Below are 24,453 nucleotides of genomic sequence, written 5' to 3' on the forward strand. Positions count from 1 at the left end.
CTAATCTATAAGGTGTCATTCCGATGGGTGTTTTAAACGCAGTACGGTATGCCCATAATGCATCGTTAAGTTTATATGCCCAGTCTCTTCTAGAAGACGAAACTGTTTTCTCAAGTATCCATTTGAGTTCTCTATTTGAAATTTCTGCTTGACCATTCGTTTGAGGATGGTACGGTGTAGAGATACGGTGGTGTACTCCGTATTTTTTCATAAGTGACTCAAAAGCTCTATTTACGAAATGAGTACCACCGTCGCTTACCATAACTCTAGGAACTCCAAATCGACAGAATATTGAATTAAAAAACTTAACAACTACTTTAGAATCATTTGTCGGGGTTGCAATTGCTTCAACCCACTTTGAAACATAATCTACGGCTACTAATATGTAATTTTTGCCAAAAGAAGTAGGAAAAGGACCCATGAAATCAATCCCCCATACGTCGAAGATTTCAACTTCCAATATGTTCGTAAGAGGCATCTCATCTTTCCTTCCTATATTCCCTGTTCTTTGACATTTATCACAGCGGATAATAAATGAACGGACATCTTTAAACAGAGTAGGCCAAAAGAATCCGCATTCAAGTATTCTAGCTGCTGTTTTGCTTACGCTATTATGACCTCCGTAAGCGCTAGCATGACATTCTAACATTATAGAGTCATATTCAAACTCACTAACACATCTCCTAAATATTCCATCGCCGCATGTTTTGAACAAGAATGGATCTTCCCAAAAATATTTCTTAGCTTCTGAAAAGAATTTCTTCTTTTGCTGAGAAGTCAATCCATCTGGCACAACATATGCAGCTAAGTAATTGGCTATATCCGCATACCATGGAGCTATGACACTTTGTACTTGCATGAGATGTTCATCGGGGAAATCATCTCGAATGCCTGATGTTTCACCGATGGGACCGTTTTCATCCTCAAGTCTTGATAGATGATCAGCGACCATGTTTTCAACTCCCTTTTTGTCCTTAATCTCAATGTCAAATTCTTGCAATAGTAAAACCCATCTAATAAGACGCGGTTTTGCATCTTTCTTAGCAAATAAATATCGTAAAGCTGCATGATCTGTATAAATGATGACTTTAGATCCTAACAAATAAGATCTGAACTTATCACATGCAAAGACTACTGCTAACATTTCTTTTTCAGTTGTGGTGTAATTTAACTGTGCACCGGACAATGTGTGACTCGCATAATATATAACATGAAGTTTCTTATCCTTCCTTTGACCTAATACACATCCTACAGCTAAGTCACTCGCATCACACATAGTTTCGAAAGGTAGATTCCAATCGGGGTTCGATATTATAGGTGTACTGACTAAAGCCGTTTTCAAAGTATTGAAAGCTTGTAAACAATCTTTATTAAAATCAAAAGTTGAATCTTTCATAAGAAAATTAGTAAGTAGTTTGGAGATTACAGAAAAGTTCTTTATAAACCTTCTGTAAAAACCTGCATGACCTAAAAATGATCTTACTCCCTTAACAGTGGTTGGTGGGGGTAATTTTTCTATAACTGAAGTCTTTGCTCTGTCCACTTCTAAACCTTTTTCAGATATCTTATGACCTAAAACAATTCCTTCGTCTACCATGAAATGACATTTTTCCCAATTTAATACTAAATTCGTTTCCTCACATCTAGACAATACTTTATCTAAGTTCTGTAAACATGCATCGAAAGAATCTCCATAAACTGAAAAATCATCCATGAAAACTTCCATTATGTCTTCAATGAAATCATTAAATATTGCTGTCATACATCGTTGAAATGTTGCTGGTGCATTACATAGACCAAAAGGCATTCTCCTATATGCAAATGTTCCGTAAGGACATGTGAAGGTTGTTTTATCTTGGTCATCTGGGTAAATGTAAATTTGAAAGAATCCGGAATAACCGTCTAGGAAACAGTAAAATGCATGACCAGCTATCCTTTCGATCATTTGATCAATGAAAGGTAGAGGAAAATGATCTTTCCTAGTTGCTTTGTTTAGGTTCCTATAGTCTATACAAACCCTCCATCCGGTGGTGGTTCGTGTAGGTATCAGTTCACCTTCATCATTTCTTACAACACTTATGCCTCCCTTTTTAGGTACACAATGGATTGGACTAACCTATTCACTATCCGAGATCGGATAAATGATTCCATTGTCTAAAAGTTTAGTAATCTCATTTTTGACTACTTCTTTCATGTTCGGATTTAAGCGTCTTTGCCTATCCGCTTTAGGTGGCTTATTTTCTTCTAAGTGAATTCTATGCATTACGATACTAGGATTTATTCCTTTTAAGTCTGAAATTTGCCATCCCATACTTCCTATCCTATTTCTAACAACTTCTTTCAATTTTTCTTCTTGATCGTTTGTTAATTTGTTAGAAATAATTATAGGTAGAGAATCGCCTTCGCCTAAGAAAGCATACCTCAAATGACTGGGTAACTCTTTAAGTTCTAATTTAGGGGGTGTTACAATTGAAGGCGGAACTGGTCCATCTTCTTGAATCAAAGGCTCTGGGTCCTTATCATCTAACTCCTCACCTATTATAGGTTCAATTATTTCTTCACTCTGAATAACATCATTGACACATTCCTCGACTAAATCAAGTTTCATACAAGTGAATTCCTCCATAGGATATTTCATCGCTTTGTTCATATCAAACTCGATCTTATCTTCTCCTATCCTTAAAACTACCTTCCCTTCCGACACATCTACTAGAGCGCGTCCCATATTCATAAACGGTCTTCCAAAAATTAAAGGGCAATTTACATCATATGCAAAGTCTAATATAACAAAATCGGTAGGAAAAATAAATTTATCGACTTTGACTAAAACATCTTCAATTATACCATATGGCCTCTTAGTGGTTTGATCCGCTAATTGCAAAACCATATTGGTACGTTTGATATCTTCTTCTAAACCTAACTTGTTAAAAATAGACAATGGCATTAAGTTTATACTTGCTCCTAAATCACAAAGACAACTTGGGAATTCAATATCTCCCAATTTACACGGAATAGTAAAACATCCGGGATCTTTGAGTTTAGTGGGCAAATTACTTGATACTATTGAACTACAGTCTTCAGTTAACGAAATGGATGAAATTCCTTCCCATCTGATTTTCTTCGAAATCAAATCCTTTAAAAACTTGCCATAGTTAGGAATTTGTGTGATTGCATCCATAAATGTCAAATTGATGTGCAGATTTTTAAGTTTATCCAAAAACGTTAAAAGTTGTTTATCATAGTCCTTATTTCGGACTTTGTGCGGAAAAGGTGGTTTGGGTACAAAAGTTTTGGTACTTGTGTCAAATGGTGAACTATTTGTGTTTAAGATATCTTCTTTGGACTTTGGTAAATCAGTTCCTGGTAATGTTGCATCTTTGGGCATTTCAGGCCCTTGATAATTTTTTCCTGAATGAAGAGTAATAGCCTTCACCTGCTCTTTCGGATTTTCTTCCGTATGGCTGGGAAGACTTCCCTCTTTTCGGGATGTAATTGATTTAGCAAGTTGACCAATTTGAACCTCCAAATTATGGATGCTAGATGAGTGGTTTTTAATAAGCTGATCAAATTTACTTTCGATCCGTTTAAAACCATCGCCGTGATTACTTATTTTTCCACTGATAGCATCTATAAACTTGTCGATTTTAGAAGATAAAGTGTTAATCGTATCTCTTGACTGATTTTGATAATTAGTGGTACGATTTTGATTAGCACTTGTATTATTGTTATTGTTATCTTTCCAGTTAAAGTTAGGATGATTCCTCCATCCAGCATTATAAGTATTAGAATAAGGATTATTAGTTTGGTTTTTCCCTTGGACAAAATTTACCTGTTCGATCTCACTCATATTTTCGTAATCCACATCCGTTTGGATTGGATTACCATTGGTATCGCGTGGTGCCATAAATTTGTCAATTTTGTGCGATAAAGCAGAAAATTGGGCTTGTAGCATCGCGACTGGATCAAGTTCAACTATACCTTTAACTAATGATGTGGTTGAGGATGATGGTTTTGCCCCCGGCATATGTCCACGTTTCGCGGGCCACATACTGCTGTTGATTGCCATTTCCTCCAAAAGTTCTCTCGCTTGGGCTGATGTTTTCTTCATAAATAGCCCTCCCGACATAGCATCTAATGAACCCCTAGTTGTAGGATTTAGTCCATTGTAAAATGTTTGCATTAAAAGTTCAGCGGGTAATTGGTGGTGTGGGCATAAACGTTGAAGTTCTTTAAAACGTTCCCAAGTTTCATAAAGAGTCTCATTATCATTTTGAGAAAAAGATGTTAACTCTTTTATGACTCTTGCGGTTTTTGCTAAAGGAAAATATTTCGATAAAAATGCTTGGGCTAATTGTTCCCAAGTGGCAAAAGTTGCGGCTGGCATAGAAGTTAACCATTCTTTGGCTCTATCCTTCAAAGTGAAAGGAAAGATGTGAAGTTTGATTGCTTCTGCAGTCACATCTGGGATTTTAAAAGTGTCACAAATTTCAAGGAAATTTGTTAAATGGGTGTTAGGATTTTCGTTAGGTAACCCGTAAAATGTTACATTATTTTGCAACATATTAAGCAAAGCTGGCTTAATTTCAAATTGATTTGCGGTGATTCTGGGTCTAACGATACTATTGGTCACACCGGTCACACCTGGCCTAGCGTAATCCATAAGTGTTGGTGGGTCTGCCATTTTTTCTGGCTCGGTATATGTTTTTACTGGGGTCTTATTTTTGTTTTTCTTGTTTTTCTTGTTCTTCCTAATGGTTTTCTCAATTTCTGGGTCTATAGGGTCTGGTACAATGCCTGAACTTCGAGAACTGCGAAATGAACCTGAAATCTTGCACGAACCGAAACTACCTACAAAACAAAATTTTGAAAAATAAATAAATTAGTAAATGAAAATTATTAAATTATAAAAGTTAAAATAATTATGTTTAAACCTGGATTCGAAATAAAACACGAAAAATTTAAAATTTTGTCAAAAATTTTGGCGTTCCCCGGCAACGGCGCCAAAAACTTGTTGAGCGATTTTCGCAAGTGCACGGTGTACGCTTGTAGTAATAAAAGATATCGAACCCACAGGGAACGCTTTTTAACTAAAACTTTATTTAATTCGGTTTTAATCACGTGTTTAGGCTTAATAAAAGAAATACGTTTAATTGATGGAATTGGTTTTGGTAAATTAGGATTAGATAGAAGTATTATATCGAGTTTAGAGAACAGTTCTGTCTTGGGATTTTGATTACAAGACAAATACTACCGTAATTGGAATAAATAGAAGGTATAAAACTTATTTTCATAAAGCAAAGAAAACAACTTTAACTTTGTAAAGATTATGGGCATGTAACAATATAGCGATTTATTCAATTAAATGGCTTTGAACCGTAGAAATCCCCCTGATGTTAAGGTGATTTCTACCTTAATCAAACTAGTATTTTATGTCTGATAAGCCGCGATCAGCGATCATGTCATCCATAAAACCTAAATCTGTCAAGTGTTCAACGAAGTTCTTATATGAATAAGATGGAATAGAACGTTTTAATAAAAACACCAGTTTATCATTTTGAAAATCATTTTGTCAGAACAATATCAAAATAATCAACAGTAAGAATATATTGAATAAATAAGTATATCATTAATGAAATGTGAATTTTCACAAGTTAACAGAGAAGTAGAAACTTGGATAGTATTGTAACGAAAACTTTGAGATCCGGATTGACAATCTTTCTCTCAAACTCCGTAGGTGCGTCAAACCTCATGCGCTTCAGCCGTCAATTCTTCTCGCTGGATCTTCGGAATAGAGACTGCTAGGTCCACTACCAGAATGAAAACTTGTCTCTGATCAACCTTAGAAACTAAACTGATACTGTGTTTATAACTAATCTAATAACAACTTGTGTATAGCAAGTTTGTTTACAGAAATGAAATCTAACTTTCTGATTCTTTTCTGAATCAGAAACTCAACATAATAACTTTCTTCTCTAATTTCTCTAACTTTTTCCAACCCTTTTTTCTAAAATGGATCACTTATTTATAGCTGTTGAAGGGTTGTAAATGATGGGTCGTGTCCGCTGGTGAAGGGTCGTTTTTATCCAAATGAATAGACGCGTTTTTCCGATTTAAAACATGTGTTTTGTGTGCAGAACAGTTCGCTGTCGCGACTGAGATTCTGAAAATCTCAGTCGCGATAGGGGGTACAGGGGCGAGTGAGAACTTCGTCTTTCTCCCGAGCTGGCTTCTGAAAGTCGCGACTGAGATTATGAAAATCTCAGTCGCGACAGAGAGAATTTTCCCTGTCTCTCGACTGCTTTTCATCTTTCTTGAGCGTTCTTCTGGCTGTTATGCATTCTCGGTACGTTTTTTAGGTTTTTCCTCCATTTTAGCTCCGTTTTAGCTCCGTTTTCGCTCCTATTTGGATTTAACCAAATAATTAAGTACCTTGCATCAAAGAAGTAAATAAAGACGTAAAAGTATTCTAAATGAATATAATTAGCACGATTTCAATGTAAATTTAACGTATTTATATATGATATTTTAGGTATATTTTGGGCTTAACACAGAGGTTCTGGAGGTTCTAATGGAGGTTCTCATGGCAGTAATGGAGATCGCAACGCAAACCCTAATTTTGGAGGTTTGCAGAATTCTGATAACATTCATCCTGGTTTTGTTTTTGTAAGTGCTCCTCTTACTTCTAACAATTACCTGTCATGGATTCGTGCTATCAAAATTGGATTATCAGCCAAAGATAAGTTTGATTATGCTTTAGGAACCAATGTAGCACCACTTGTTACAGATGTTGATCGCTATAAGAAATGGAAAGTAGTAGATAATATGGTGCTTAACTGGATTTTGAGTACTATGTCTAGAGATTTGGTAGATTCATTTCTGTATGTGAAGATAGCAAATGAATTGTGGACTGAAATTGAACAAAGGTTTGGAGAATCAAATGGCCCATTGATCTACCAAATCAAGAAGAATTTGACTAAATTGTCACAGGGAAATTCATCTGTTTGTGTTTACTATACACAGATGAAGAAACTCTGGGAGGATTTAGCAGAGATAAATCCTATTCCCATTTGTGAATGTGGAACAGTTGCAAAGAAAACATTAGACATGGTGGAGGCTGATCATCTAATGCAGTTCCTCATGGGCTTAAATGATGTCTATGATAGTCAGAGAGATCACATTTTGATGATGGAACCATTGCCAACAGTTAATAAAGCTTATGCAATGATTCAGAAAATGGAAAGACAGAAGCAAAATGTTAGCACAATAGATCACTTTGAAGTTGCTAATATTGCTACCAGTTCTAACAATACTGGGAATGAAATGAAGAAAGAAGATATGATTTGTTCTCATTGCAAGAAACCAGGCCATCTGAAGGATACTTGCTTCAAGTTGAAGGGTTATCCTGACTGGTTCAAACAGAAAAAGAAGGGAGGAAAGAAGTCTCACTCTACTCAGGCACATTTCGCTGGTTCTAGTGACAATGAGAATGAGCCCCAACCAGCAATGTTCTCTCAAATGATGCAAGAGTTTCAGAAGTTCATGATGAACAAGGCTTCCAATGATATGGAAAACTTGGCTTGTTTCTCTGGATTTGCAGGTAATGTCAATTCCATTACTCATATGATACAAAATAGTGATAATGATACATGGATCATTGATTCTGGTGCTACCTGTCATATGTGTGTGCATACAACTTGTTTTGTGAAATATAAGCCTTTACAATGTATGAGATCAATAACTTTGCCAGATGGAAGCACACAGTTGATAACACATACAGGAACAATCATTTTTACTGAGAAGTTACAGCTGCATAATGTTCTTCATGTGCCATCTTTCAAGTTTAATTTGCTTTCTGTGGGGCAATTGTTAAAGGAGACAAACATTGTCATTAACTTCCAACCTGGAAATTGTGTATTATAGGACCAGAAGACTAAGGAAATACTAGCAGTGGGATTTCTAGAGAATGGACTTTACTTACTCAACAAAAGTTCATCTGCAGTGTCTACTTTACAGAAATTTTCCCATTCAGTTAATAATGTAGTGGCCAATGCAGCTCAGTGTAATGATGTTGATAAAGATACATTGTGGCATTATAGGTTAGGCCATACTTCTTGGCAGAAAATAAGACATATTCATGGCTTGAAATGTAAAGAATCTATCAAAGATTGTGCTATTTGTCCTTTAGCAAAACAGCACAGGACAGTTTTCCCTGTAAGCAACACTACTTCAAATAAAAATTTTGAGCTTTTACACACAGATATCTGGGGTCCATATCATAAGCTTTCTACTTCTGGTGCTAGATTTATCTTGACTATAGTAGATGATTATTCTAAGGCTTTATGGACTATATTGCTCAAGGCTAAAACTGAAGTCAGTGCAGCACTACAAACATTTTTAACTTTGGTTCAAAATCAGTTTGATACCAAAGTTAAAATGATTAGAAGTGACAAGGGTACCGAATTTACAAGTTCAGCATGTCAACAGATTTTTCATAGCCTTGGCATTTTACATCAAAAGAGTTGCACTTACACTCCTCAACAGAATGGAGTCATTGAAAGAAAGCATAGACACTTATTGGAGGTCGCCAGATCACTGTTGTTCCAATCTGGGGTAACAAATAGGTTTTGGGGTGAGGCAATTATGACAGCAACTCACATCATCAATTTACTACCAGTTGAGAGTTTAAAATGGCAGACACCATTTGAAAGGCTACATAAGAGGAAGCTTGTTTATACTAATCACAAGGTGTTTGGTTGTTTATGTTACATCACAAATCTGCAACCCAGAAAAGATAAGTTTGATGAAAGGGCACAAAAGGGTATTTTTCTGGGATACAAAGGAGGGCAGAAGGGCTTTGTTGTGTTCAATTTCTCAACAGGAAGTATTCAAGTAACCAGAGATATTGTTTTTCATGAACATATCTTCCCTTGTAGAACTGACAACACAAGCTCACCTTCACAAAGTCTCAATCCTTCACCAAGTTTGATACTTGACAATGATGATTCAAATGATCCCTCCTTCATTAACAATGATATTTTTGCAGATGCTGAGCAACCAAATATGTCTGTAAATCCTGTAGATACAACTGGTGATGACTTTTCATTTGATGATCCCGCAACATCATCTTATTCTCCTCCTCCTACAGATAATACATCTGTTTCAGAGAGCTTGACAGTTCCTCTCTATGAAACAAGGCCTCGCAGACAAACAAAGAAACCTGCTTGGTTGCAGGATTTTGTAGCCTTGGTTCAAACTTCCTCAGTTGATAGTTCGGCTTGTATTCTGCATGTATTCACAAGTTCTCATGCAGGATTTGTAGCTCATCTTAATGAAGAAACTGAGCCCAAGAGTTATGCTGAAGCAATTAAAGATGAAAGATGGGTTCAAGCTATGAATCAGGAGTTGGCAGCATTGGAAGAAAACAAAACTTGGGTACTGACTAAATTACCTGCTCATAAGAAGGCTATAACATCAAAATGGGTTTTTCGCATCAAGAGAAATTCAGATGGAACAGTTGATAGATTCAAGGCTAGATTAGTGGCAAGAGGCTACAATCAAGTCTATGGAATTGATTATACAGACTCATATTCTCCAGTGGCCAAAGTTACTACAGTCAGGCTTTTTCTAGCTGTTGCAGCGGCACATAAGTGGCCAGTACACCAAGTTGACATAAACAATGCGTATTTGCATGGGTTTATTGAAGAAGAACTTTATATGCAACCACCAGAGGGATATAATGGAGCTCCAGGCCTTGTATGCAAGCTTACAAAGTCATTATACGGTTTAAAACAGGCAGGGCGCCAATGGAACAAAGAAATGTCTTCTAAACTAATTGCATTTGGTTTTAATAAGTCAAAACATGATCATTGTCTTTATACAAAGATTGAAGGAGGTATGTTTTTGGCATTGGTTTTGTATGTGGATGATGTACTTATCACAGGTACATCAGAGGGAGAAATTGTGAAGCTCAAACAATATTTGCACAAGGAATTCACAATAAAAGACATAGGATATGTCAAGTATTTCCTTGGCATAGAAGTGGCTAGATCAGACAATGGCATGATCATTTCTCAAGTGAAGTACATAAGAGATTTGATTAAAGATGCAAAACTAGGAGAAGCAAATACAGCTAATTCACCATTGCCATCTGGGTTTCAAACTTCAGATGTTTCAGCTAAACTGAAGTCGCCTGACCAATATAGAAGATTGATTGGCAGACTTTTGTATCTCGGTTTTACAAGACCGGACATCTGTTTTCCCACACAACAACTCAGTCAGTTTATGAAAGACCCTTGTGAGCATCACATGAATGCTGCATTACACATATTGAGGTATCTTAAGGGCACTTCCAACAGATGTATTTTTTATCCTAAACAGGATTCATTGCGGTTGAAAGCCTTTTGTGATGCTGATTGGGCTGTTTGTAGAGGTACAAGAAGGTCAGTCACAGGTTATTGTACTTTCATTGGCAAAGCTATGATATCTTGGAAGAGCAAAAAGCAATCAATTGTGAGTAAATCCTTAGCTGAAGCAAAGTATAGAAGCTTATCAACAACAACTTGTGAGGTTAAATGGTTATCCTTTTTGCTCAAGGAATTTCAGATCAAAGTTGAATTACCAATTCAAGTGTTCTGTGACAACACATCTGCAATTGCGATTGCGGCAAATCCTATTGATCATGAAAAGACAAAGCATTTTGAAATAGACATTCACTTTGTCAGGGACTATGTAGAGCAAGGTTTCATAGCAACACCACATGTTTCTACTACAGATCAGTTGGCAGATCTGTTTACCAAGGTTTTAACTGGAACTCAGATTGATAGCTTCATTGACAAACTTGGTATTGCAAGTATACCAAATTTGAGGGGGGAATGTTGAAGAAATCTGTCAACTGAAGTTAACAGAATCTACAATTCTGTCATTAGCTGTTAAATAAGTTTGTTAGCTGTCAAATAAGTTTGTTAGATGTTAGTCTAGTTAGTTAACAGACTATAAAGCTAGGAATTCAATTGGTATTTTGTATCTCTGTATTTCAGTTACATTAACTCGTGTAACTTCATTCTTCTTCAATACTATTCTCTCAAATTTCATTCATCTTCTTCCTTACTTTACAAAAATACTCAACACTGCTGTTAAATAAACCTAACCAAATGCTACATTTCCTGCGGTTTGGGATGAGATACTAAACGCTTAGTTGATCACAATCTAGATTAATCCAGACTCGTTCAGATTCGAGTCGGGGTAACATTTGGTGCAAAAACATAAGTTGATCATATAAGCAAAAACCAGACCATATAAAGATCACTCTTCTTTCAAATACTTTAGGTAACATTTGCCTAATTAGGAAGACTCCCTTTCGCAACAGTTCCGGTGAGTTCCTTTAACAAAGCCACTGCCAATAAGTTGCCGGCTCATTGTTGAAAGCAAAATGCAGGTGAAGAATGAACATTTCAACACTGTCAAACCATGAAGTCTTTAATATCGGTCGCTTATGTAGAAGACCGTGTTGATCAGAAAGTTATACCACAATTGTGCTTTGCCATTGATCAGTGACATTGTCGCTACGTTGCAACGTTGCAGAAGCTCAGAATATTCCAATTTGAAGTTGAAATTAGTGAACCTTTTGAGGAATTTCCCTGAAATGATCTCAAACCATGTCCGTCTGCTTCAAATTTCATATTCAAAAGACCGAGCACGAGCTCCGAAAGTCGGCCACGAGCTCCAATGTTGCTAGCCACAGCTCACAGCAGTGCACGATCCTCTGCATTATGTTGCTGCAAAATGAAAAACTGAAAAATGAGATTGGCATCAATCTATTGTTAATAAAAAGCATTGGAACGTTAAATCGCTTTTGAAACTTGATTATAACCTTACAGAAATGAACTTCTACTTTCATTAAAGGTTCACAGAAAATTTAAATCCACAAATGCGCGTTAAACTGAATCGTTTTTCACATTTATCTGGTGACTAAAACCGATGAAGCTTGAGATGCGATACAAATGAGTTCTAGAATAAGCAAGAACTGAAAAAAGAAACAGCTTGAATATGATCAGCATATCAAATACTACGAGATTAATATCAGAAGCATATGATAGACAGACTATATGAACTGATACATAAAGCAAGACACATACCCTGTTTGGTAACGAGCTTTTTGGTGTAAAATTAGAGGTTTGAACCACTTTAGAGGTTTTGACTAGTCAAACCTCTAATAGTGTTTGGTGAAGAAAGGTTTGAAAGAGCTTATTGGGTTCAAAAAGCTAATTTTGAAAATGTTGTTTTTAGCACTTTTTCAATTAGCTTATTGCTTCATGTCTTTTGAAGGACATTTTTACACATAATTACTACCCATTAACCCCAAATAAAGGTTTTACAATGTCCTTATTTGTTGTGTTACATAAATAGTATTACTAGTATTCAGCTAAGTTTTACCAAACAAGTTTACACAATCAGCTAGTCAAATCAGCTAACAGATACTTGCCAAACAGGGCCAAGAAGTTGAAATACCTCACATTGCCATGACACATAGTATTAGGAAGAACACACCCACCGATGCCGTGTTCATTATTGGATAGAGAATCTCTTTCATCTTCTGATGAATGTATGACAGCTCTGAGAAACCAAAATATACTATGTTAAATAAACTTCATTTGAAAAGGCTGTTTTTAGAAACCTTTTCAATTAGCTAATTGCCAAACAGGGCCAAAGGCTTTATCATGTCCTTATTTGTCGTTTTTACAAACAGTTAAGTTTTACCAAACAAGTTTACACAATCAGCTAGTCAAATCATAACAGCTAACAGTCATTTGCCAAACAAGGCCAAGAAGTTGAAATACCTCACATTGCCATGACACACTAGTATTAGGAAGAACACACCCGGCGACACCTTGTTCATTATTCGACAGAGAATCTCTTTCATCTTCTGACGAATTTATGACAGCTCTAAGATACCAAAATATACTATGTTAATTTTCTTTTTTACTATTTTGACATTTCCATGTCTAGTTAAACTTCATTTTAGAAACTAAATAGAACCTGAAAGGCTTTGTGACGAGCCGTACTACAACTCTTACCCATATCATAAGGTGCTTTGTGATGAGCCATACTACAACTCTGTCAGGATAGCCTAATTTAGAAACACATGCTGTAAGGCTTATCCTCTGTTCCAGTATTATATTAGAGCATGAAAGCTATCCACCATTGTCGCGCTTCTCCTCGAACCTAAAAAAAATAGCAAGGAGTTCAAAAAACTGGAACCAAATTTGAAGCATATAATAGCAAGTAGATAAAGAAATGAAGATATAAACCCTTACAGAAATGAACAGACATTTGATGATCCTGACTTCCGCTTTCTCCTGGCATTATCCTGGAACTATCATTGCATCTATCTGGTGTCCAAAACTGCAATGAAGCTTGAGATGTGATTTGAATGAGTTATAGAATAAGCAAGAACGAAGAACAGCTCATAAATGGTTAGTATATCAATTTTTAAACATATATGTGTTTCCCTCTTGATCTTTGTCTAGTTATGATCATCTTTAAACATATATATGTTTCCCTCTTGATGATTTTCTGGACATATCATAATTGAACTGAATCAGATACAAGTATCAAATTGAAGGCTAGATGGATTTTTTAATTAGAAGGGATAACGTACAAATTTAGCCATATGGTTATTAGGGAAGAACGATTAGCATCCATGCACAAAATAGGGCAATCTTAAACCTAACTATTAGTTGGTATAGTTTCAAACTTAATTTCAATGTGACTATTGGCCTCCTAAACTAGCTTATAGTTCTATTGACTCTTTCAACTTGCTTAAAATGATACATTTTAGCCAAATCCTCCCTTGTTTTGCCACATGGATTTAGGAGGTTAATCATGTCACTTTAAACAGGTTGAGGAGCTAATGCGACACACTATAAATTCAGAGGCCAATCAATTTTTTAAGCCAAATTCAAGGGCTCCTAATCTATTAAGCATTCAGAATACGAAAAACTACCACATGAAAATCACGAGGATCATGCATATATCGACTCACCAAACTTACAGCATAAACTATGTCTGGTCTGGAATGAGACACATTAACTTCCTTACTAGCCTCTGAATCCTTGATCTTTCATTGGACGCATTAGAATCTGTCATGAATTTGATACCACTAGCAAAATCTGGACAAAATTTTCGTCCATTGACTCTCCGAGCATTTTATTCTAGCTCCGCCATTGAAAATAGCTTTGTACCTGTCAATCTAACCATCACAAAAAGAGTATAACTAAGAGCTGTAAAAGAAGAAGATTTAGCCTAAAAATCAGCACTCATACCATGTTGAACAAATCAAGATACATATATCCAAATATGTTGCAGTAGCCTCATTAGACCAGAATGATTATTCAGATTCTATGATCAAACATGAACAAAATTGAAACAAGCAGAAGAATAGAAATTCTATTTAACTTAAACTCACATAACCAAAAAATACAGAGCTATATCAAGACTTTTCCTTTGAATCACTTTCATAACATTTCCATTGGGTTTTGATGCGAATCCACGATGAATTTACTCCAGTGGCTTCTGGTCTTCTCCTTCCTAATCAAGCAGCAAAATTTTCTACTAAGAACTTGAACCAAATTTGAAGTATAATATGTCAAGAAGCTCGGAAAAAATACGAATACATCAAAGGGGAAGACATGTAATTGGCACATTGAATAGGTGATAAAATAAGTTACACTTACTTCAAACAAACAAAAAAAGGGTTATAAATGAAGCAAACATTTGATCATTCAAAACTGACCTTGTCAATTCCCTTTGATTTGTACGATGAAAAATAAGGAGTTAAATGCACCATTGGTCACTGAATTTATAAGTTTGTCTTAAAATGATCACTTAGCTTCAATTTGTATCAATAAAATCACTCGACTTTGAGTTTTGTCTCAATTAAGTCACTCGATTTCAATGATTAAAAAACATCAGAATGATGACATAAGTGACACGTCAATATGAGACTACTCATATTTCTAAACGAAATGACACATGACATGTGGCTGTCACATTTCGTTTCGGCCAGAGATTTGAGTTAACTTATGTTGACGTATCATCCATGTCATTATTTTGATGCGTTTTAACCACTAAAAATGGAGGGGTGACCTAATTAAGACAAAACTCAAAATTGAGTGATTTTATTGAGACAAATTGAAGTTGAGTGACCATTGTGAGACAACCATGTAAGTTGAGTGAACAATGATTCATTTAACCCAAATAAGAAGCTTTAATCAACATCATGCGTCAGCCCATTTATACGTCACTTCATCACTGCAAGGGACAAGTCAACAGGAGTATAAATTACAAAATTTCAAAAATACCATATGATTATATTCAATTCAAAAAAGATGAGAATGACATACTCTTTCAGACGCACAAACCCACTTATTGATTTGCAGTCAGCCAGCCAATATGAAATTTGGATCGTCAAAGAAAATATTTGGAATGTGAGAAATGTTAGGCCAATCCTCGCCCGTGTTGTTCTTGCATCTTTCTGACAGTTGGGGACAATCATTGATAGTCAAATATTGTAACATGACGAGGTTGCCCATCCACTCTGGTATAGACGCCAAATTACCACACTGATTGATGTACAGAGCTCGCAGAGTGGTAACATATTGAAGCCCCTTTGGTAGAGAAACCAAGTTTGGCATGTTCGTAAAAGTAACAGTAAGGAGGACTTTAAGGCTTTGCCACTGCATGCCATCATCATTCTCATCAATAGACAGACTTTTGCAATCGACAAACAAAAGATGTAGAAGAGAAGGAAGGTATTGTAGCAACTCATCCAATGGACCATCTTCCATTTCATCGATTGAAAGATTATCCACTTGAGAGAGAGTAGAGAAAGGTGAAGAGGTGGATTGTGATGTTGAAGTTGTCGTCATCTTCAGTATTTCCATCAGGGATTTTATTCGGTCTTTCTTCATGTTACAGGGTTGTCTTATTTAGGTTATATTATTTAGGGTTTTTTTATTATTTAAGAGTCTTTAATTTATGTTCAGTATTTCTTATTTAATTAGGTTAGACTTTTTAGCTGTGGTAGAATTCTAGTTGTGGGTTAGATTTTTTAGTTGTGGTAGAATCCTAGTTATGGTAGAATCCTAATTGTGGTAGGATCCTTTTGGCTAAGGATACCTTAGGTGTTTAGGAATCATTGTACCTCTTTATAAAAGGGGATTTTCTATCAGATTAATATCATCGATAATTTTAAATAAAAATCCAATACAAGGAGTTGCGATCTCTCACAAATCGCTACTGAGTTTTTTTCAAAATAGGTTCTACTAAGAACACGAGCAACAAGGGAAATCAAAGGAATTTTTCGGTGAACACACCTGTGACGAGATCCTATTCGCGGGCACGTAACAAATTGGTATCAGAGCCTATCGTCATGGGTGATTTTGAGCAGTGGACGGCCAAGGTTCAGGATTTGGATCGCCGGCTAACCGAATCTGATAAAAAATTCAGCCACGAGTTGCGAGAGTTAAAAGAAGGCATGAAAGGAATCCAACGAATGTTGGAGTTACACCTTTTGGGAAAAGGAAAGGAACCTGAAGGTGCTGCAACTGGAAGCAAAGAATCAGAGACAACAGGTCATTACGGTGGCCAACACCGAAATTCAAACACCATTCCAAAATATACCCGACTTCAGTTCCCTTCTTACAATGGAAATGAGGATCCTTTAGGCTGGTTGTACCGCTGTGAGCAATTTTTCAGCAATCAAAATACAGACGAAAGAGAGAAGGTAGGGTTAGCTGCTTTTCACATGACAGGAGAAGCACAATTATGGTACTACCGACTCGAACAAGAGGAGTCCGGACTCACTTGGGACCAATTCAAGTCCTATTGTTTGCTGCGTTTTGGGCCACCATTGAGCAGTAATCCATTGGGTGAATTAACTAACCTCCGAAAAATGGGAACGGTGGAAGAGTACCAAGAACAATTTCAAACCCTTCTAGCTAGGGTTGTGTCTGTGAGGGCTGAGCAACAAGTCGACTTCTTTACTGCCGGATTATCTGAAACGTTAAGGATGGATGTAGAGATGCAAAATCCTCAAAATCTAGTTACTGCTATGAATTATGCTAGGGCTTTTGAAAGGAAGTTATTAATCAGCCAAGGATTAAGCATGGGGCAAACTAGTTCTTCATGGATAGTCCCAAAGGGGCTCAAGTCATCACCCTCAATTCAAACCACTGTCAATGATCAAAAGACTTGTGCAACTAACACCTCAGCAACATCAAACATGAGTAGCAACACTTCGCCTCCAATCAAAAGGCTGTCCCAAACTGAAATGGCAGACCGCAGGGCTCGAGGGCTATGTTTTAATTGTGATGAACTTTACTCACCAAGACATAAGTGTAAGAAACTCTTCTGCCTTTTGATGGACGAAATTGAGGATGAAGGAGGATGACAAATATGAATTTGTTCCTAAATTCGAGCTTGCGGACAAGCTCTAGTCGAAGAGGGAAGACATGTTACGGTTGTCTTATTTAGGTTATATTATTTAGGGTTTTTTTATTATTTAAGAGTCTTTAATATTTAGGAGTCTTTAATTTATGTTCAGTATTTCTTATTGTGGTAGAATCCTAGTTGTGGGTTAGACTTTTTAGTTGTGGTAGAATCCTAGTTGTGGTAGAATCCTAATTGTGGTAGGATCCTTTTGGCTAAGGATACCTTAGGTGTTTAGGAATCATTGTACCTCTTTATAAAAGGGGATTTTCTATCAGATTAATATCATCGATAATTTTAAATAAAAATCCAATACAGGGAGTTAAGCGATCTCTCACAAATCGCTACTGAATTTTTTTCAAAATAGGTTCTACCAAGAACAGGAGCAACAAGGGAAACCCAAGGAATTTTCCGGTGAACAGACCTGTGACGAGATCCTATTCGCGGGCACGTAACACTTCAATCCCATATCTTTAAGCTTCGGAAAGAGTGGCATGTAAGTCAAGCTAGGACAACCTCCAAAGTGCAACCTAGTAAGACAAGGAAAGCAGGGCAACTCTTCCATTGATAACGGTGTTGGTTTCATTCCAACATCAGTCTTGTATCTCACAAATCCCTTCAGATTGGGGCAGCCCTGTAGATAAAGCCTTGTTAGGGAAGGAAAGAATGATGAAAATCCTCCGATTTCAAAATTCACAGCAACATCTATATGCTCCAGGTTAATTAAATCAAAAACCCCTAACTTATAAAGATAAGGGAGTTGATCAAATGGTGGGAGCCGATGTATGCTTCTGCAATCCGAAAAAACAAGGGTAACTAAATTAGTCATCCATCCTAGCCAGCTTGGAGGCTTCACTCCTCTGTAATAAAACACCTACAACTCTTTCAAATTTTGGTGCGGACATAGTGCTTCCAATACCATTTCATCTTTAGCAACATCATTTGCACTGCAATCTCCAGAGCGGCCCCAATGCAGTGTCAATTTTTGAAGGTGTTGCTTCTCATTCAAATATAATTCAAATGCAGTATTTTTCAAGTATTTCAAATTCCTGATTTCCAATGAACCTTTCAAGTTCTTTAATTCATGTAATTCCTCAAGTCCACCGCTATGTTTGGAGAAGATAGAATCATTCTTGGCTATTACGAATGTAGATAACGTCTCAAGTCGTGTCAATTTTCCAATACCTTGTGGCATATGAGTCAAGCTATAACACCTTTCATTGTCAAGATCTGTAAGATTGACCAATTTTGTGATATTATCCGGCAGTTGCATGAGACTAGTACACCCAATTAATTTCAACACTTGAAGGTTCTGCAGAGTCGTGATTGAATCCGGAAGTTTCTCGATATCTTCATTGCGGGAGAGGTCAAGATATCTTAGATGCTTCAATTTATAAATAGAACTTGGCAGTTTATTAATTTTCAAGTAAGATAAGTTAAGCACCCTCAAACATCTCAAATTACGAAACACATTATCGAGCTCTTCTTCTTTGATATTAAGAGGTAGTTCAGCAAATGGCAATATTGTTCTTACCTTTCCTGCCTTCAACAACGAAGAAAAATCTTGCGAAATAGATTTTTGATCAACCCGAAATGATATATGCTGAGTTTTGTCTTTACTACTTCTTACTCCAGAATGTGATGAAGAGAAATTGTCCCCGGCAACTGAAATGGCCAGATCATGCATTAAATCATGCATTTTGCAACTTTTAATATTACCAAATTCATCCTTTTCAACATCTTGAAAGAATGACAGCCGAAAAAGATCCATGAAACATCTAAAGCCAACATCTTGAAGACACTCATTTGAATCAGCTGACTTGAGATACCCTTGTGCCTTCCAAAGACGTATCAGTTCTTCTACACGAATTTCATAATCTTTAGGATATAAGCTGCAATAAGCAAAGCAATGCTTATAATGGGAAGGCAGATGATTGTAACTCAACTTAAGAATCGGCAAAATATCTTCCCTGTACACATCTATCTTCGAGAGTTCTTCATTTTTGAACAACAACCATTTAGACTCCAAATCTTCAGAGTACAACATACCTCCTATTGCTCTTATGGCTAAAGGAACTCCACAACACTTGCCTACAATTTCCCGTCCTATAGCTTCATGGCTTGGACTTGGCACCTACCCCTGCTTGAATGCCATCTGTTTGAACAATAACCAAGCATCATCCCCAGACAAACCTCTTAATTCATGTATAGAGATTGGTCGACTCATCTCTGCAACCTTTCTGAGTCGTGTAGTAATTATAATCTTACTTCCTCTTGCACCACCAGCTAGCAAGTCTTTGAAGCTGAACCATTTACTCACATCCTCATTCCACACATCATCCAACACAAGTAGATATCTTCTACCATTTATCTTTCCATGGAGACAACTTATTAATGGATCCATCTGGGTGTTTTGAGGCGCCTGTCCAGTTGCAGTTTCTAACACTTTCCCTACCAGCAACTGCACGTCAAATTCATCAGACACACAAACCCACATCTTCAACTCAAAATGGTTATCGACCTCATCGTCGTTATACACCAGTTGAGCAAGTGTAGTCTTTCCCAAACCTCCAATACCAACAATAGGAACAACGGACACATTCTCTTCATAATCAGAAGAGAGTAAAAGCTTTACAATTGCCTCCTTTTCATCCTGTCTACCAATAACTATAGCAGGGGCAGAGGAGTGAGTTTGGTCCCTGCCCCGAGCTATAAAACCCCTCTCTACAGAACGTACTTCCAAGTGGAACTTCCTTTCTGCAGCAATATCATCTAATCTCTCTCTAAGGGCCTTAACTTTATGACCCATTTTGAGACCAAAAGCAAACTTGTTAGAGCTTGAAAAGAAAAGACGCACCTTTCCAGTTTTAGAACCACCCATAACTTGATGACGCAAGGCCTCGGTTGAAAATCTATCCAGCAAATCATCAGCATCATACATGACTTCACTCAGCATTCCAAGCCAATGTTTGATTTGAGGATTCTCCATGGACTGCTCCTCCGCATGAAGAAGCACAGTTTCGATGGTGGAAACAGTTCTCTTGAGTTTGTCAAGCTCATCTTTGAGACCCAATAGGTGCCCTATCTCCTTAAGCATCTCCTTAAGCACTGAAGAACTCAGATTCGCAATGATTCCAGCAGCAACGTTGGAAAGGACTGATTCTGCCATTCTTGAGGATAAGGGAAACTTTCAAGTGGGTTGGTTGAGTTCAAGGCTTGAAAAGAGGGAGGATAAGGTTTGAAGTTTCAAGTGGAGGATATAGAATAGAAAAATGGGGATTTTCACCCATATCGTTATAGAGACCTTCCATACAGGTTTTGACACCTGTAAACTATCTTATCACATTAAAAAGATTCCCTTTTATTCATCCCAAATTTTACCGCGTTCAGCGCAGAAGAAAAAATGGGGCTGGGCGATCACTGTTCTCTGCTCTCCATCACCCGTTCTCACCGCTGCCGATCTCCACCCCTAAACTAGTGTAAAGCTTCAAGCTCTAGCAACTGAATTTCGACATCACTATTGAAAGAAAATTATAGTTCGTTCTGCATGGTTTCAGAAACAAAAGCAAGCTGAGGAGGAATACGGGAGGAAGTTGCATTAATACGTGTTCGTTCAACCATAAACCGGTTGACCCAATACCGGTTATGCAGTTTGATCCGGTTTGATTTTAGACATGTTTACTTAAAAAAAATACAGATTTTAACAAAGACATGATTCGAACCTTGGACCTTTATAGCATGTAAACTTTAATGCTTACCACTCCACTACCATTTCACTTATGTTTATAATTAACTATTTAAGAATAAATAATAATATTACAAGTTGGGGGAAGATACTATTAAGGAAGTCTTCCACCCTATTAATGAAAAAGAGATTGATCTCGCCTTCTCCAGTATTGAGGCTACTAAGGCTCCAGGGATTGATGGTTAACCATTCTAGGATTTCCTTTCCTAGGTTGGGGGAAGATACTATTAAGGAAGCCTTCCACCCTATTAATGAAAAAGAGATTGATCTCGCCTTCTCCAGTATTGGGGCTACTAAGGCTCCAGGGATTGATGGTATTCCTGCTAGCTTTTACCATAAACATTGGGATACTGTAAAGCAAGGCATTTATAGTTTTGTGCTAGGGGTTTTTAGTGGTTCTAACGACATTAGACTGATTAACAAAACCCTCCTAGTGCTGATCCCAAAAGTTGATAAACCTTCTTCCTTTCTTCAGATGAGGCCAATCAGCCTTTGCAATGTGCTTTATAAAGCTATCACTAAAATTTTGGCTAATAGAATTCGTATGATTCTTCCGGAGATTATTAGCCAGAATCAGGGTAGCTTTGTCCCTAGCAGACAAATGATGGACAATATAGTTATTGCCCAAGAGATGGTCCATTCCATGAAAACGAAGAAAGGGAAGAAAGGGATCGTTGCTCTTAAGCTGGATCTAGAGAAAGCTTATGATCGTTTAAACTGGAGTTTCCTTCTAGATAGCTTGGAAAAAACTGGTATCCCAGGAAACTAGAGGATAGTGATCGAAGATTGCATCTCTTCTCCTACCTTCCAGGTTATGATCAATGGGGACATGTCTGATGAGTTTTCTCCCTCTAGAGGAATTCGCCAAGGAGATCCTATGAGCCCTTTCCTTTTCTTCATAGCTATGGAAAGATTGTCTCACCTGATCCAAGAGGCTCTAAACAATGGGACCCTCCATCCTGTGTCCATTAACAGATTCTGCCCTCCAATCACCCATTTATTCTTCGCTGTTGATGTAATGATCTTCATGGAAGGGAATGAGGAGCAAATTGGAGTGGTTATGGACATCCTTAATCGTTTCTGTGCGGCTTCTGGTCAGAAAATTAATGTCCAAAAATCTCGAATGCTCTGCTCTAAAAACATGAACAGGAATATTTGTAATAAGTTGAGTGATCTCTCGGGCATTCCCCTTACTCATTCTCTGGGGAAGTATCTCGGGATCCCTCTCCATAGTGATAGAGTTTCCAAAGCCTCTTTCAAAGATATCTTGGACAAAACCAACGGTTTATGTGCTAGTTGGAAAGCTAATTCTCTTCCTTTGCTGGTCGTCTTACCTTAATCCAGTCTGTCAATTGCGCTGCTCCTAACCATGTCATGCAAGCCTGTAAGCTGCCTGATCTGGTTCTTAACGAGCTGGATAAAATTAACCGTCGTTTCCTTTGGGGGGGAGTCTAGAGAAGGTAAGAAGATCCACTTGGTTCCTTGGAATGAAGTCTGCCAGCCTAAAATCAGGGGGGGTCTTGGTATCAGACAAGCTAAAGACAACAATAAAGTCCTTTTAATGAAGCTCCTTTGGAGAATGTGGCAGTGCCCATCCTCTCTTTAGGTTCGTCTGCTTTGTGGGAAATATCGAAAAGACAAAATCTTTGGGGGCCCAAAAGAGAGAGTTGCCAGTTGTTCTTTCCTCTGGAAAGGGCTTAATGCTGTGTTTTCAGAATTCTGCTCAGGAGTTGGCCTTGAGGTAGGAAATGGGAAAGATATTAGTTTCTGGCATGATACGTGGATAGGCGACAAGCCTCTGATTGATATCTGTATCTCTCTCCCCCCTAGCAATATCTATAATTGGAAAATTGCTAATGTGGTGGATGCTGAGGGAGATTGGATCTGGCCTAAATTTGAGACCTTCTTTAACTTGGAAACTCTTCTTAGAATTAGAGGAGTTAAGATTAGTAATCAGGAGGATGACAAAGATAAACATTGCTGGGCCCTGACTAACAATGACATTTATTCCTGCAAATCTGCCTTTGAAGCTCTCTCCCCTGTCAGAGAAGATCCTCTCTCGAATACTTGGAAAACCATTTGGGCTCTTAAAATCCCTTATCGTATGAGAAGTTTCCTGTGGCTGGGTGTCAAGAACAGGTTGCTTACTAACTCAGACAGGTACAGACGGCACTTAACGGATTCTGGAGCTTGTAGCAGATGCAGAGGTCAGGTTGAAACTTTGTGCCATGCTCTGAGGGATTGCCCTAAAAGTAAAGAGGTGTGGCAGAAAATTCTCCCTCGTCACATTCTTCCTTCCTTTATGATGCACTCTGAGCTGGACTGGTTCTCAGATGGTGCTAGGGGTATTCTTTTAGATAAAATGGATAATGGCAACATTTTTTTTGCTCTCGTCTGTTTCCATATTTGGAAGTGGAGGAATGAGGAGATTTTTTCGGATAAAACTGTCTTTACTCATGATTTATTTGATTTCTTCATGAAAAAATTCTCTATTATCTTGGATAGCTTCAAAGGGGATCCCCTTGCCAGGGCTACCCAGAGAAGAGAGGTCCAGCTCGTTTGTTGGAGCAATCCTAGAGAAGGCGAGGCAAAGCTTAATACTGATGGTTCCTGTCTTAGCAATGGCAAAATTGCTACCGGAGGGGTTCTTCGAGATGCTTGTGGAGCCTGGATTTCTGGTTTTACCCACAACTTGGGTATGGGCTCTTCCTTCTCGGCTGAGCTTTGGGGCATTCTGTCTGGCATCAGACTTGCCATTATTGGTCCCTTGTTTAGTTGCAAGTATAGTTCCAAGGGGGGGGTTAGGAACTATTTAAACTTTTTCTCAATTTAGGCAGACTTCTTTCCTTTCTTAAAGGAAAAAAGGTTTTAACAGCAGCGCTGAGTAAACAGTAAGATACTGACTTAGTCAACAGGTGACTAGACCAGTTTCTTAGCTTGAGTCAGGAGATAGCACTTAGAGTCTATTCCTGAGCTCTTGCGTTTAAAGCGCACAACTCAACTTGACCTTTTCACTTGGTCAGTTTTCGATTGTTTAAGCAAGCAATACAAATAAGGAGTTAAAGGTTTAGAAAAATTTCACTCAGCAGATTTATCCAGGTTCGGCTTCTTCTAAGCCTACGTCCTGTCCCCGGAACACTTCCGAGATTTCAAATCCTCTACTGAGCTCTTTAAAGGTAGAGCCTCAAACCTTTTACAATATCAGCAATTGAGTATGACAA

At 37.5% G+C, this 24,453-nt stretch overlaps 1 non-coding gene and 1 pseudogene across 1 annotated transcript; one reads left to right on the top strand and one right to left on the bottom strand.

Moving 5' to 3' along the window:
- The first annotated feature begins 4,196 nt into the window (after positions 1-4,196).
- LOC136228173 (small nucleolar RNA R71) lies at positions 4,197-4,303 on the top strand. The gene has a single exon (XR_010688507.1). It is a non-coding gene; the product is annotated as a small nucleolar RNA R71 (small nucleolar RNA).
- Positions 4,304-11,036: 6,733 nt separating this feature from the next.
- On the bottom strand, positions 11,037-21,014 carry LOC136226173 (putative disease resistance protein RGA3; annotated as a pseudogene).
- Positions 21,015-24,453: the final 3,439 nt, after the last annotated feature.

This window comes from Euphorbia lathyris, chromosome 4 (genome assembly GCF_963576675.1).
Source record: "Euphorbia lathyris chromosome 4, ddEupLath1.1, whole genome shotgun sequence".
In the NCBI taxonomy this organism is placed as follows: domain Eukaryota; kingdom Viridiplantae; phylum Streptophyta; class Magnoliopsida; order Malpighiales; family Euphorbiaceae; genus Euphorbia; species Euphorbia lathyris.